Below are 15,273 nucleotides of genomic sequence, written 5' to 3'. Positions count from 1 at the left end.
AGGTGAAAGGTAGCGTACAACAACCGCTGCACACATGGATGGGGAAGTCTTGAACGCAAACCATTTTTCTTAGACTGACCGGCCACCCATCCTGTTGCAAGTGATATCATGTTTGACATCTGCACGTGTAGGCTGGTTGACAACCGGAGACGAACTGGTGGACGTATAGTAGAACTGACATCCTAGAGCAGGATGTTCACTAGCTGACAGCTAGTATATAAGAATGGACTGATATCAGATTGGACAAGTTGAACAGCGAAAGATCTACAAGGTTGACTCAACCATAAAATTGTCTACACATGGCTATGGTACAGTGTTTCATTTGTGTCTTTATTGTTCTTCTTGGACTCTCAACTTTCGGGAATGGACGTACACTACTGAGATCAAAAGATATGGTGAACCCTAGAAATCCCACGGCAGTTCCTCAAGGATGCAAACTGAGACATAAAACATTTGGTCAAAACGATATCAACTGGACTAGACTTGTACAATCTGATGAAGAAATTGTCAGCATTCACAATACAAGCTTCACCATCTCTTACTGCTCGGGTCGGTGTCTTCAACACAACACACAGACGGCGGGACACGCGATCAACGACGAATATGCGTTACAAATGCGAAATCTGGTGAAGAGTTGCGAAGACAACAACATAAACTGTGAAGAGTTGAGTCCGTGCTGTGTTCCTAAACGATACCACGGATACAACAATCGAGGCAAAATCGAATTCAAGAAAACAAATGTTGATGTTGAGTATGTGAACAAGAATGGACATGTAAAAACGTTTTCCTATGAGTTTCTCAATCCCACAGTGTGTCATTGTCAATAATGGAATAGCTAGACACTTTCTTACAAATATTCAAATGATTCTATTATTATCACTCGTTGATATACAAATTTGATACATTTTATGAAATTTGTATTTTTGAGAAATATTCAAATTTTTAATGGTATTTAGATTTCTAAGTCTTTATGTTGTATCATGTATACTCATCATACTGATGAAGTAATATTTTTCCTACAATCAAATATAGCGTCACTATTGCAGACTGTACAATATTCACTTACACAAACTCGTAACGATGACATGCAACCTTATAGTGACTATTAGTGTCGTATTGACGTTTACGTTTCATGTTTTACTCCATGAGTTGGTCTACGAACTACTGTAGAAATCTATTCTCGGTCTGACTAGCTAAAATCTTTAACAATCTACCGTCAATTAATTAATTATTAACACGAATGCAAGCCGCAACTAATATTATCAAGATTAATTATATCAATATTACCATCATTTAGCATTCAAGAGTCCTACCGCAATAATATTCTTGTGGTACATATAGTTTATAGTCAGCGAATGCTCCAAACAACAAACTGAGTTATGACATTCTACATTGAGTACCGTACAACTAACTATTCAAACTTCTCTCTAGTTCAATTATACTCACCATCATTGTATACAGAAATGCAGATATCTCATTTGACCGACAGCGCAGCCACATTGCTAAGTCTTAATTGCGACAATCCAATTCTACTCTATCGTCAATAATTGCTGCCGCACATTTGTCTATAATTGACATTACTGTATATGTATACACAGTCTATAGTATAACCACAGATTTTGCTCTCAGTCAGAGTATGTTTCTCACCAAGTGCCAAAATTTCAAAATAATGTCTTTTATAACTCGAACTTGTGTAATTATATATTAAAGTAACATAGACTAAGTATCGTTAATTAGACAGTATAGAACTTTTTATTTTATGTCAAGACAAAATTACGTGGCTCTAGATAAAATCAAATACTTGACAACGATGATTGTTAGACAGACAACACGGTAACCCAGCCAGGCTGATTTTCGTATCTTTTTGACTTTTCAAAGTTAAGATTCTAAACTTTACAGAATGAATACCTAATCATACAAAGAAGAGATAGATAGCTCGTTGCTTGTAGCAACCATACCAATCGTTTGTTAATGCACTCGACATATAGAACATTTAACTGAAGTTGAAGTGCCCCAATATCATATCTATGATACTCTCACACATATACTGCAAGACTTCTACCTTAATTAGCTTTACTCCAAAAATAAAATACATGTCCTCATTGGACCACTCTCCGGTCCTTCAGTCTTCGTTAGAAAACGCTTGCATGGACTTCTGCACTTGACGCCGTCTATTCTAGGTAACTTATCGCTATAATAACAACAACAATAATAATTATTCTCTAGTGCACCTAGTACTGCAAATGAATTAGTATTGTCTCAAATCGTGAGCATCTACCGAATGTGTCTTCGTTATCCATATCGACTTGTGTTTGTATGCAAAATTCATGAATAAGAGAATGATTATCTAGAGTAAGCATCACTAATTGATGACGTCATGATGTCATTATGGTCCATATATATTCGAATGCTCGCGTACGCAAGCAGACAACATCTATACGAGCCTGTTTATATTTCATTGACGCTGCACAACGGCAGCATACATTCGTGTCACTCGTGATCTTGTGGTGTAACCGTGTTCGGTTTCCGTGTGTGGTGTCCCTAATGCCTTTTACGGGAACTGCACTATAATACGACAAGGACACTCTGGAGACGACCATCGGGGTGCCATCCATAGACATATTCGCCCGACGTTTGGTTACCTCGGGATTTCCAATTCTAAATGAACGGAAGAGACGTTTCTCAGGATGCAGGCAGCATGTAGAAAGAGGAACATCATCCCCCTGAGATAACCACATCCTTCTTCTAGAGACTCTCCCGTACGTAAAACGCTCAACTAGAAGACGTTTTGGGTCATGCATAATCAACCAACTGATTCAATGATTGAAAGAAGAGGCACAATGGAAACCACGGATAACGAGTGATTTTGGCTTTCCGTTGCATGCACGTGCCACCACCTCTTCCGAGCACAAATGCACTGATAACAAATATATAAATAACCATTGAAGCAAACGTTTAATTAAGTTACAAAATTTTAAATGTCAAAAAACTATAAAGACATAAATTTCAATTAGTACAGATTCGTGACATGGTGGTGTAACCGTGTTCGGTTTTCGTGCGTGGATCCCATGAGAACACGTCTAGATAAGGGAGCTGCATGAATATACGACAAGGACACTCTGAAGACGAGACGACGATCAGCATGTACCAATTCGCTCGACGCTATATGTTACCTCGGGATTTCTAATTATAGAAAGAGCGCTAGCCTTACAACGAAAGAGACGTTTGTCAGGATGCGGGCAGCATGTAGACCGAGGAACATCAACAGACTTAGATAACCACACCCTTCTTGGGAGACTCTCCGCTACGTAAAACGCTCAACTAATAAGGAGAAATTCTCAGAAGATGTTTTAGGTCATAATCAACTGATTGATTGAAAGAAGTGGCACAACGGAATCCACAAGTGACCTTGGCTTTTCGTTGCACCATCTATTCCAATCACTAATAACAGATAACAAATACATAAATAAATGAATAAATATTGAAGCAAAATTTTAAATGACAAAAATTATAGAGTTAGTGACTTTAGCGAGTACAAATATGTACTGGGATTTGATGGGATTTTATTGACCGGCAATTTTGTCTTTCTAATTAATTAAGACTTTGTCATCTTTGCTGTTTTTGAAAAGCGTCGTATTACCTCGCATGCAATCTATAGTCTAACCCGGCAGCAATAATGAGAAACTGTCTAACAGACACAGGAAGCACAGACACATAGTCCTAGCTTCTTATCCGTGTCACTGTCACACCTTTCACACATCCGAGTACTCTGACGTCCACACCAATAGGTGAAGCGTCAGGCATGGTGAAAGGTACCGTAGCGTGTACCACAACCGCTGCACTCATGGATGGGGAAGACTTGAATGCATACCATTTTGTCAGACTGACCGGCACCCATCCCGTTGCAAGTGATATCATGTTTTGATATCTGCACGCCTATCTTTGTTGACAACCGGAGAAACCGTAGAGACGAACTGCAGATCGATGGATGTGATAAAACTATACCCTGGAGCAGGATGTCCACTAGCTGACAGCTAGCTATATAAGAATGGACTGAAATCAGATTAGACAAATTGAATAGCAAAAGTCTTAGAGACGAGGTTGAATCAACAAGAAGTTTGTCTGCACATGGCTACGGTACAGTGTTTCATTTGTGTCTTTATTGTTGTTCTTGGACTCTCAACTTTCGCGAATGGACGTCCACTACAGAAAACTAAGAATAGTGTGCACCATAAAAATTCCACGCCAGTTTCTCAAGGATGCAGACTGAGACATAAAACATTTGGACAAAAGATATCAACTGGACTAGACTTGTACCTGATAAAGAAATCGTCAGCATTTTTTACAATACAAGCTTCACCATCTCTTACTGCTTGGGTCGGTGTCTTCAACACAACACACAAACGGCAGGACACGTGATCAACGACAACTATGCGCTACAAATGCAAAATCTGGTGAAGAGTTGCGAAGACAACAACATGAACTGTGAAGAGCTGAGTCCTTGCTGTGTTCCAAAACGACACCACGGACACAATAATCGAGGCAAAATCGATTTTCAGAAAACAAATGTTGATGTTGAGTATGTGAACTAAAATGGACATGTAAAACGTTTTTCCTATAAATTTCTCAACCCAAAGTTTGTCACTGTCATTAATAGAATAGCTGGACACTTTCTTACAAATATTCAGAGACTTCTACTATTATAACTATTTATATACAAAGTTGATACATTTTATGAAATATATCAATTTCAAATTTTTCATTGTCTAATATAGATATGTCTGATATCTAGCTTTTTATGTTGTACAACGAATACTGATGAAGTCATATTATTGCTACTATCAAATAGAGCGTCACTATTGCTTATTACCTCTGCTGTCTACTGTTCGATATTCATCATACACAAACTCGTAGGTACCGATGGCATTCAACCTTATACTGTCAATTAGTTGTTATTGACGTTTACTTTTCATGTTTTCGTCCATGTGTTCGTCTACGGACTGCTGCACAAATCTATTTACTGTCTTATTACTAACATTTGAAAATCTAACGTTAATTTATCAATTCAACAACATTAATTAAAATACCACTTAACATTGAAGAGTTCTACCGCAGTAATATTCTTGTGATACTCTTCTCTACCAGTCATAGCTCTAAACAACAAACTGATTTTTGACATCTAAATTGAGTACCATATAATTAACTATTCAAACTTCTCTCTAGTTCAGTTATAGTAACTATCATTGTTGCAGAAATCCAGATATCTCATTTGACCGACAACGTAGACAAATTGATAAATTTTGAGACAATCCAATTCGTCTCTATCACTAATAATCTATACTGCACGTTCATCTATCTTGACATTATGTATAGACACAGTCAGTATATTTTGCTCTCGGTCAGGATATGTTACTCACCAAGTGCCGTAATTTCAAAAAAATATCTTTTATAGCTCGAACTCGTGTAATTATATAAGCAACATAGACTGAGTATTGTTAATTACAAAGTATTGAACTTTGCTTTTATATAACAAGACAAAAATGCGTGGCGCTTATATATATATATATATATATATATAATCAAATAATTAACATTGAAGATTGTTAGACAGGCAACACGATACCCCAGAAAAGACTGGTTTAGGTAAAATTGTAACATTTTGAGTTTTCAAAGTTAAGATTGTAAATTTCCAGAATGACTACCCAAATCATAGAAATAGATACATAGAGAGCGCGTTGCGTGTAGCAACTATTGCACTTGACATCTAGCACATTAAAACTGCTGAAGTTGAAATGCACCAATAATTAGGAAATTGTATCTATGATACTGTGATACATATACTGCACGTGTAATACCTTCACATATTTTGATGAATGTCCATATACATGTCGTCATTGAACAATTCTCTATTGGTGTCTGGTATTTCAGTTTTCATTTTAAACAATTGCAAGATTGTTAGACTAATGTTTATGCAGGTAACGCCGTCTACTCTAGGTAACATATCGTTACAATAATAACAACAATAATAATTGTTGTTGCTATCATAGCGCACCTTACGGTGTAGTAGTTCCCTCTTGAGACATAGAGAAAGAGAAAATGACAAGAAAGCTATACATATACATAGCAAGTGAAATGACGAATGCATGCACTCCTTACCTATACTACTACCTGACTCCAGGAAAAATAAGTAAGTAAAAGATGCACCAAAAATTGAAGACGAGAGCAAGCTCTTTGTGAATACGTCTAGTCTACACTCTATACATTCCGCTATTGCGCAATAACGTAAATAATCTCGCTACTGCACGGGAACTTTAAGACCTATGACTTGAAACAACACGACTATCCTGGAAACCGAGTCGACTATATATTACACTGGAACGTCCTAGACGAGCCAAGTAAAAGACGCTTGCATCCTGGTTGACTAAAGAGTAAATATAGATTTCTCATTGTCAAATGGCAGTGAACTCTATAAAGAGTAAAATAGTGGTGGACATTGGGTGTACATTGCAAGTGAATCAGTATATATGATCTCAAATCGTGTGCATGTAAATTTATATGCATTTGTCTTCGTTAGCAACTTGTGTTCGTATGCAACTCATCAAATAGGCGAATGATTATCTCTAGATTTACCGTGAGCATCACTATGTGATGACGTCATGATGCCGTCCTAATAAATAAGTTAAACTTAATTAATGTCCGACCGTTTTGATTATATTCGAATGCTTCGGTACGCACGAGCAGCCGACCTCTACACAGGTCTGTCAGTAATTCTTTGACGTTGCACAACGGTAACTATACACATTCGTGTTACTCGTGACCTTGCGGTGTAACGGTATACGGTTTCCGTGCATGGAAGCCATGAGAACGCCCTAGAGGGGAACTGTATGCATGAATATCACAAGGACACTCTTGAGACGACGATCAATATGCTACGCATATTTCGGGATTTCTAATTATAGATAACAACGGAAGAGGCGTTTCTAAGAACGCGGGCAGCATGTAGATAGGGATAACCACACCCTTCTCCTGAGGACTGTCCCGTACGTAAACCCTCAGAGAAGACGTTTTGGGTCATATTCAATTATTTGATTGAAAGAAGTGGCACAACGGACACCACTCGATTAACACTAACTAACGACCACTTCTTCCAATCACAAATCACAGATAATAAATAAATATATAAATATATAACTATTAAAGCAAAATTCTAAATTACAAAAACTATAAAATAATAAACTTTAGTGAGTAGAAATATGTTCTATCAAACACAGTTTTAAAACTGTGTTTTTGATAGAACATATTTTTGCTCACTTAAAATTAATCACTTTATGGTTTTTGTCATTTAATTTTTTAATCTGAAAGTTTGCTTCAATAGTTATTTATTTATTATCTGCGATTTGTGATTGGAAGGGGCGTTGCAGCAGAAAGTTATAATTTCACTTGCTATCGGCGGTTTCCGTTGTGCCACTTCTTTCAATCAATCAGTTGATCGGAACCAGATACTAGCCATCAATGGGTTTTCACTACCGGTTCTCACTTACAGTCTTGGCGTTATTTATTGGGCGTGCATGGACCTGCAGCGGCTCGATCGACGGACCAGAAAGCTCCTCTCTATGCACGGTGTTCACCATCCTGCTGCAGACGTTGACCGACTGTACGCTCCTTGCAGTGATGGGGGTAGGGAGTTACAACAAATTGAGTCGACATATCAATCTTGTATTGTGAGGCTGAACTGTTACCTTGCTGACAGTTCTGATCCTTTCATACAGATGATACGGGAGTGTGACTCCGGAAAATCTTCACACTCGATCAAGCGCATGACTTGTCGCTTTACTGCACAGCTGCGGAAGAGTCTTGCTTCGGACGACAAGTCGCAGAGCTTACACAGGAATGCATTCATCTGGGTTGAAGGTGGCTTCGAGCAAGAGCCTGAAACAGATGCGAGACATTACCGTACGTGTTGCAGTTCTCTTCGTGTGCGGTCTTGGAGCGGGAAGCCTATGCACGGGCAGAATCGCCGTCTCACTGAGCAACCGCCTGTGGACATGAAAGAGACCTACGGATGGCTAAAGGCAGCGAAGCTTCCTGCTGCAACTGAGGGACTGATTGTTGCTGCTCAACACCAAGCTCTTCGGACTCGGTACTATGAGCGCAAGATTCTACATCGTGATGTCAGTCCTACTTGCCGCATGTGCAGTGTAGGCCTGGAAACAGTCGACCACATTGTGGCAGGCTGTAGTGCTTTGGCACCGATGGACTACACTGATCGACACGATCAGGTGGCTTCCATCATTCACTGGGATGTTTGTCGCCATTTTGGGGTTCCAGTGGAGAGCAGATAGTACTGGCGTTATCTTGATAGGCTTGTGGAGACGGATGACATTACTATGATGTGGGATACCACCATCCCCACTGCTAAGAAGATCAAAGCCAATCGTCAAGACATCTGTCTCAAAAATAAGAAGACAAACCCTTGTCTTCTTATTGATATCAGCTGTCCTGCTGATGGCAACATTGGCAAGAAACATGCTGAGAAGTTGGCAAAGTACAGCGACTTGCGAGTGGAGATAAGCCGCATGTGGCATTGTCGAACACTGGTGGTTCCGGTGGTCTTGGGAGCTTTGGGCACAGTGCACTCAGGTATTGCACGGCGGCTGGACATTATTCCAGGTCATCACAACCTGCAGCACTTACAGAAAAGAGTGCTTCTGGGATCTACTCGGATCCTTCGTAAAGTCATGTTTTCTTTCTAGACAGCCGTGATGGTCTAAGTACTTCTGAAGCAGGGTTTACTTCCGATACTTGTAATAGATTTTACAAACCAGACCGATCTGGTTGAGCATGACACATATATTTCTATCGCATCACATTGTAATGCAGTTCCCACAAGTCACCGCCGTGGCTTAGTGGTTAGCGACAATGGCTACCACTCCTTGGATTGGGGTTTCAAAACCCAACGACAACAGTAAATTCGTTTTAGTTGCCTGGGAGTTTCTGTGGTCTGGCAAGCGGTCCGTTGACGATGACGTTCAGTGCTTTGCTGGTAGTCATTGATATCCACTAGTCGTGCTGTCCCGATGTTTGCGGTCACCGTAATTCTTGCAATCTATATCGAATTGGTTAGTCATTGATCGCCGTGTGGACTACACAGAAACATGTACCCTGCTGGGCTCAACTACCGGCTTGGTGGGCGCCCAGATGTGGTAAGACCCCACTTGCTCATCATGGAGGGAAATAGCAGCAGTTCCCACAGAAGGCATACTAACACAAACACACGCACACACACACACACACACACACACACACACACACACACACACACACACACACACACACACACACACACACACACACACACACACACACACACACACACACACACACACACACACACAGCTAAATACAGTAACACACAAGACAAACTTCTTCCCTTCAACCCTTACAACGACATTCCTAACTGTAAATTTTTGTCAACCACCAGAGAAAGAGTCCATTTACTAAGCCATTTATCGAATGGAATGCCCTTTGTACATTTTTATCATCGCATGGGAGCTTCAGGACCCGTGACTTGAAACTGCACGATTTTCGTGGTATGACCATCACAGTAAACATCATTTAGGCGTGGAAAGTAGCAGACGCTTGCATCTGGGTTATCGAGTTATTTTTTAATATAAATGTAGGTTTTTCTTCGTCAAATGGCAGTGCATTATACTAGAGATAGTAATATCTGGACATTTGGTGTACATCGCCAATGAATCAGTATTGTCTCAAATTGTGTGCATCTAGCAAATGTGTCAGCTATCAACTTGTGTTCGTATACAACTTATGAATATGCAAAAGATTATTTAGAGTAAGCATCTCTATGTGAAGACGTCATGACGACGACATTAAGGTCCAGCGGTTTTGATTATAAATTCGAACGCTCTAGTACGTAAAGCAGCCGACCTCAATCATTAATGACCTGTCAAAGTAATTCTTGGACGTTGCACAACGGTACTACATTCGTGTCACTCGTGACCTTGTGGTGTAACCGTGTTCGGTTCTGTGCATGGAACCCATGAGAACATCTATAAGGGAACTGCATGAATACGACAAGGACACTCTGGAGACGACGATCGAGGTGATAGCTATTCATAGACAAAATCTCCCGACCCTAGGTTACCTCGGGATTTCTAATTATAGATGAAAGCCTTACAACGGAAGAGACGTACTTTTCTCTGGATGCGGGCATGCGTGTAGACAGGAGAATATCATCCGCCTTACATAACACATCCAGATTCTCCCGTAACGCTCAACTAGTGAGAAGACGTTTTGGGTCTTAACCATGCAACCAAATGATTCAATGATTGAAAGAAGTGCCACAACGGAAACAACGAATAACAAGTGACCTTCCATTTCCGTTGCATGCACGTGCCACCATTCCTTCAATGCGCAAATGCACCGTTAATAAATAATATATAACTATTGAAGCAAAGTTTTAATTAAGTTACAAATTTTAAATGACAAAATCTACAAACTGTTAAATTTTAGTGAGTAAAATTCTGTTCTAATAGAACAAATTTTTACTATCAAACACATTTTAATACTGCATGCGATTTTGATGCGTCTGTATAGTAATTGACCGGTACCTTTGCCTTTCTAATTAAGTAAATATAAGATTATGTCATCTTTGCTGTTTATGCAAAGCGTTGTATTACCTAGTAACCTAGTCTAAACCGGCATGCAACACTGAAAAATTGTTTAACGAACACAGGAAGCTGCCACACATTTCTAGCCTGTAACAGAATCCGCTCCACCACATGCGCCTGCGACACATACGAGTACTCTGACGCCCTCACCGCTAGGTGAAAGGTAATGTACCACAACCGCTGCGCACATGAATGGGGAAGTCTTGAACGCATATCATTTTTATTAGACTGACCGGTACCCATCCCGTCGCAAATGATATCATGTTTGACATCTGCACGCATAAGCTTGTTGACAACCGGAGAAATGCACCGTAAAACTGATCGATCGACGTAGTAGAACTGACACCTTAAATCAGAACGTCCGTTAGCTAACTGACAGCTAGTATCTAAGGATGGGCTGAAATCAGAATGGACAAGTCGAACAGCGAAAGATCTACAAGATTGACTCAACAACAAATTTTTTTACACATGGCTGCGTACAGTGTTTCATTTGTGTCTTTATTGTTCTTCTTGCAATTGGACTCTCAACTTTCGTGAATAGACGTCCACTGCAGAGATGAAAGAACAGTGTGCACCATAAAAGTCTCACGCCAGTTCCTGGAGGATGCAGACTGAGACATATAACATTTAGACAAACTGGAGAAGAAATTGCCAGCATTCATAATACAAGCTTTGCTATATCTTACTGTTACGGTCGGTGCCTTCAGCACAACACACAGACGGTGAGACACGTGATCAATGACGAATATGCGTTACAAATGCGAAATCTGGTGAATAGTTGCGAAGACAACAACATGAACTGTGAAGAGCTGAGTCCTTGCTCTGTCCCTAAACGATACCACGGACACAACAATCCAGGCAAAGTCGAATTCAAGAAAACAAATTTTGATGTTGAGTATGTGAACAAGAATGGACATGTGAAACAATTTTCCTATGAGCTTCTCAATTCCACAGTTTGTCACTGTCAATAATGAATTTATAGCTAGACAATTTCTTACAAACATTCAGAGAATTCTATTATTATCAGTAGTTGATATATAAGTTGATAAATTTTATAAACTTTCTATTTTTAACAGATATTGTAAATTCTTAATGATGTATAGATATATCTGATTTCTAGCATTTTGCGTAGTTCAATGTATACTGTTGTAGTATATACATCCGGGAAACTGCGTTGTGTGAGTCCAGTCATTTGATCGACATTTAGGACTAGCCAGCCATTCTTGAAAATAGATCGCCTTGAGTAAACAGTAAGACCAGTTGAGTGCGTACTAAGGACGCAGTTACTTGTGACAACTGTACTGATGAAATTTGTTGTTTATACAATTAAATATAGCGTCCCTATTGCTTAATTATCTCTGCAGACTACTGTGCAATATTTACCAGACACAAAATCATATCAATGGCATGCAACTTTAATAAGTTATAGTGACAATTAGTGGCGTATTGACGTTTACGTTTTATGTTTTAGTTCATGAGATCGTCTACGGACTACTGTAGAAACCAATATTCTCGGTCTGATTAGCTAACATCTTGAAAAATCTAACCTCAATTAATTAATTAATTATTAACACGAATGTAAGTCGAAACGAATGCCATCAAGATTAATTATATTACCATCATTTCGTATTTAAAAGTCGTACCGCAATATTCTTTTAATACATTTATTAGTCAGTGAATGTTCCAAACCACAAACTGAGTTATGACATTCTACACTAAGTACCGAACTATTCAAACTTCAATTATACTCACAATCATTATCTACAGAAATGCAGACATTTAATTTGACCGACAGCGTTGCCAATTTGCTCAGTCTTGCGACTATCCAATTCTATTCTCTCGTTAATATTCCTGCAGTACATTTGTCCATCTTGACATTATATGGACACACTGACAGTCTAGTATAACCACAGATTTTACTTTCGGTCAGAGTATGTTTCTCACCAAGTGTCATAATTTCAAAATAATGTCTTTCATAATTCGAACTCCGGTAATTTTATAAGCAACATAGACTAATTATTTTAATAAAAAGTATTAAACTTTTGTTATTTTATGACAAGACAAAGATCCGTGGAGCTTATGTACAATCAAAAAATTAACAGGAAATCATTGCTAGACAGGCAACACACTAGCTATCCCAGCAAAGACTGATTTACGTAAAACAGTAACAGTTTGAGATTTCAAAGTTATAAGATTCTAAACTTTACACAATGCCTACCCAAATCATACAAAAGGATAGATAGATAGCTCGTTGCTTGTAGCAACCATAGAAATCATTTCTGATTGCACTCGACATTGGCACATAAATACTGAACTTGAAGTGCCCCAATAATTAAGAAATAATATCTATGATACTGTGATACATAAACTGCACGACTAATACCTTTACATACTTTAATGAATGTGCATATACATGACGTCATCAGACAACTCTTTATTGAAGTCTGGTCCTAACGATTGTAAGAACTATTAGTTAGGCTATAACTGTTTATGTACGTAACGCCATCCATTCTACGTAACTTACTGCTATAATAACAACAACAATTATAATATATTCTCTAGCACACGGTACGGTGTAGTTCTAGTTCCCTATTAATTAAGGCATAAAGAAAGACAAAAGACAAGAAAACTATACATATAGTCAGCTAGCAAAATGATGCATTTATGCACTCCTTAGCTATGCTACTATCTGCCGCCAGGAACAATAATTAAGTAGGTAAAAATTGCACGAAAAATTGAAGATGAGACCAAGCATTTTCTGAATACGTTTAGTCAACACGAACACGTCAGTAATTCTTTGGCGTTCCACAACGTTAACTACACATTCCTGTCACTCGTGACCTTGTGCTGTAACATTGTTCGGTTTCCGTGCAAGGAGTACATGAGAACGCCTTCTAGGTAGTAAGGGAACAGCATGACTGTAGGACAAGAATACTCTGGAGACTCCGATCGATGTGCTATTCATGTACCAATTTGCATGACGCTAGGGATTTCTAATTATAGATGAGAGCCTTACAACGGAAGAGAGATCTCAGGATGTGGGCAGCATGTAGACAGAGGAGCATCAACAACCATAGATAACCACACACTTCTTGGGGGAACTCTCCCGGAAGTAAAGCGCTCAAAACAAAAGAGAAAATGTTTTAGGTCATAACCAACTGATTGATTGAAAGAAGTGGCACAACGGAAACCACGGGTAACAGGTGACCTTGGCTTTCCGTTGCACCACCTATTCCAATCACTAATAACAGATAACAAATAAATAAATATATATATATATAAATAAATAACTATTGAAGCAAAATCTGAAATTAAAAAAACTGTAGAGTTATTGACTTTAGCGAGTAAAATTATGTACTGGGATTTGATGGGTTTTTATTGACCGGCACTATCGTCTTTCTAGGACTTAGTCATCTTTCCTGTTTATGCAAAGCGTCGTCGCATTACCTCGCTAAACAGGCAAGCAATAATGAAAAATGTGTGTGTAACGAACACAGGAAGCACTGCCACACTGTCGCTGTCACACCTTTCACACATCCGAGTACTCTGGCGTCCACACCAATAGGTGAAAGGTCGGGCATGGTGAAAAGTACCGTAGCGTGTACCACAACCGCTGCACACATGGATGGGAAAGTCTTGAATGCATACCATTTTATCAGACTGACCGGTACCCATCCTGTTGCAAGTGATATCATGTTTTGACATCTGCACGCGTAGGATTGTTAACAACCGGAGAAACCGTAGAGACGAACTGCCGATGGACGTAGTAGAACTATACCCTGGAGCAGGATGTCCACTAGCTGACAGCTAGCTATATAAGAATGGACTGAAATCAGATTGGACAAATTGAAGAGCGAAAGTCTTATCTAGACGAGGTTGAATCAACAAGAAATTTGTCTGCACATGGCTACGGTACAGTGTTTCATTTGTGTCTTTATTGTTCTTCTTGGACTCTCAACTTTCGGGAATGGACGTCCACTACTGAGATCAAAAGATAGTGTGCACCATAAAAATCCCGCGGCAGTTCCTCAAGGATGCAAACTGAGACATAAAACATTTGGACAAAAAGATATCAACTGGACTAGACTTGTACAATCTGATGAAGAAATTGTCGGCATTCACAATACAAGCTTCACCATCTCTTACTGCTCGGGTCGGTGTCTTCAACACAACACACAAACGGCAAGACACGTGATCAACGACGAATATGCGTTACAAATGCGAAATCTGGTAAAGAGTTGCGAAGACAACAACATGAACTGTGAAGAGCTGAGTCCTTGCTGTGTTCCTAAACGATACCACGGACACAACAACCGAGGCAAAATCGAATTCAAGAAAACAAAAGTTGATGTTGAGTATGTGAACAAGAATGGACATGTGAAACAACTTTCCTATAAATTTCTTAATCCCACCGTTTGTCACTGTCAATAATGAATTTATAGCTAGACACTTTCTTACAAACATTCAGAGAATTCTATTATTATTACTAGTTGATATATAAGTTAATTAATTTTATAAAATTTCTATTTTTGAGAGATATGGTAAAATTCTTAATAATGTATAGATATATCTGATTTCTAGCGTT

This window comes from Corticium candelabrum, chromosome 11, assembly GCF_963422355.1.
Source record: "Corticium candelabrum chromosome 11, ooCorCand1.1, whole genome shotgun sequence".
Classification (NCBI taxonomy): domain Eukaryota; kingdom Metazoa; phylum Porifera; class Homoscleromorpha; order Homosclerophorida; family Plakinidae; genus Corticium; species Corticium candelabrum.
Note: the sequence above shows the minus strand (reverse complement) of the source record.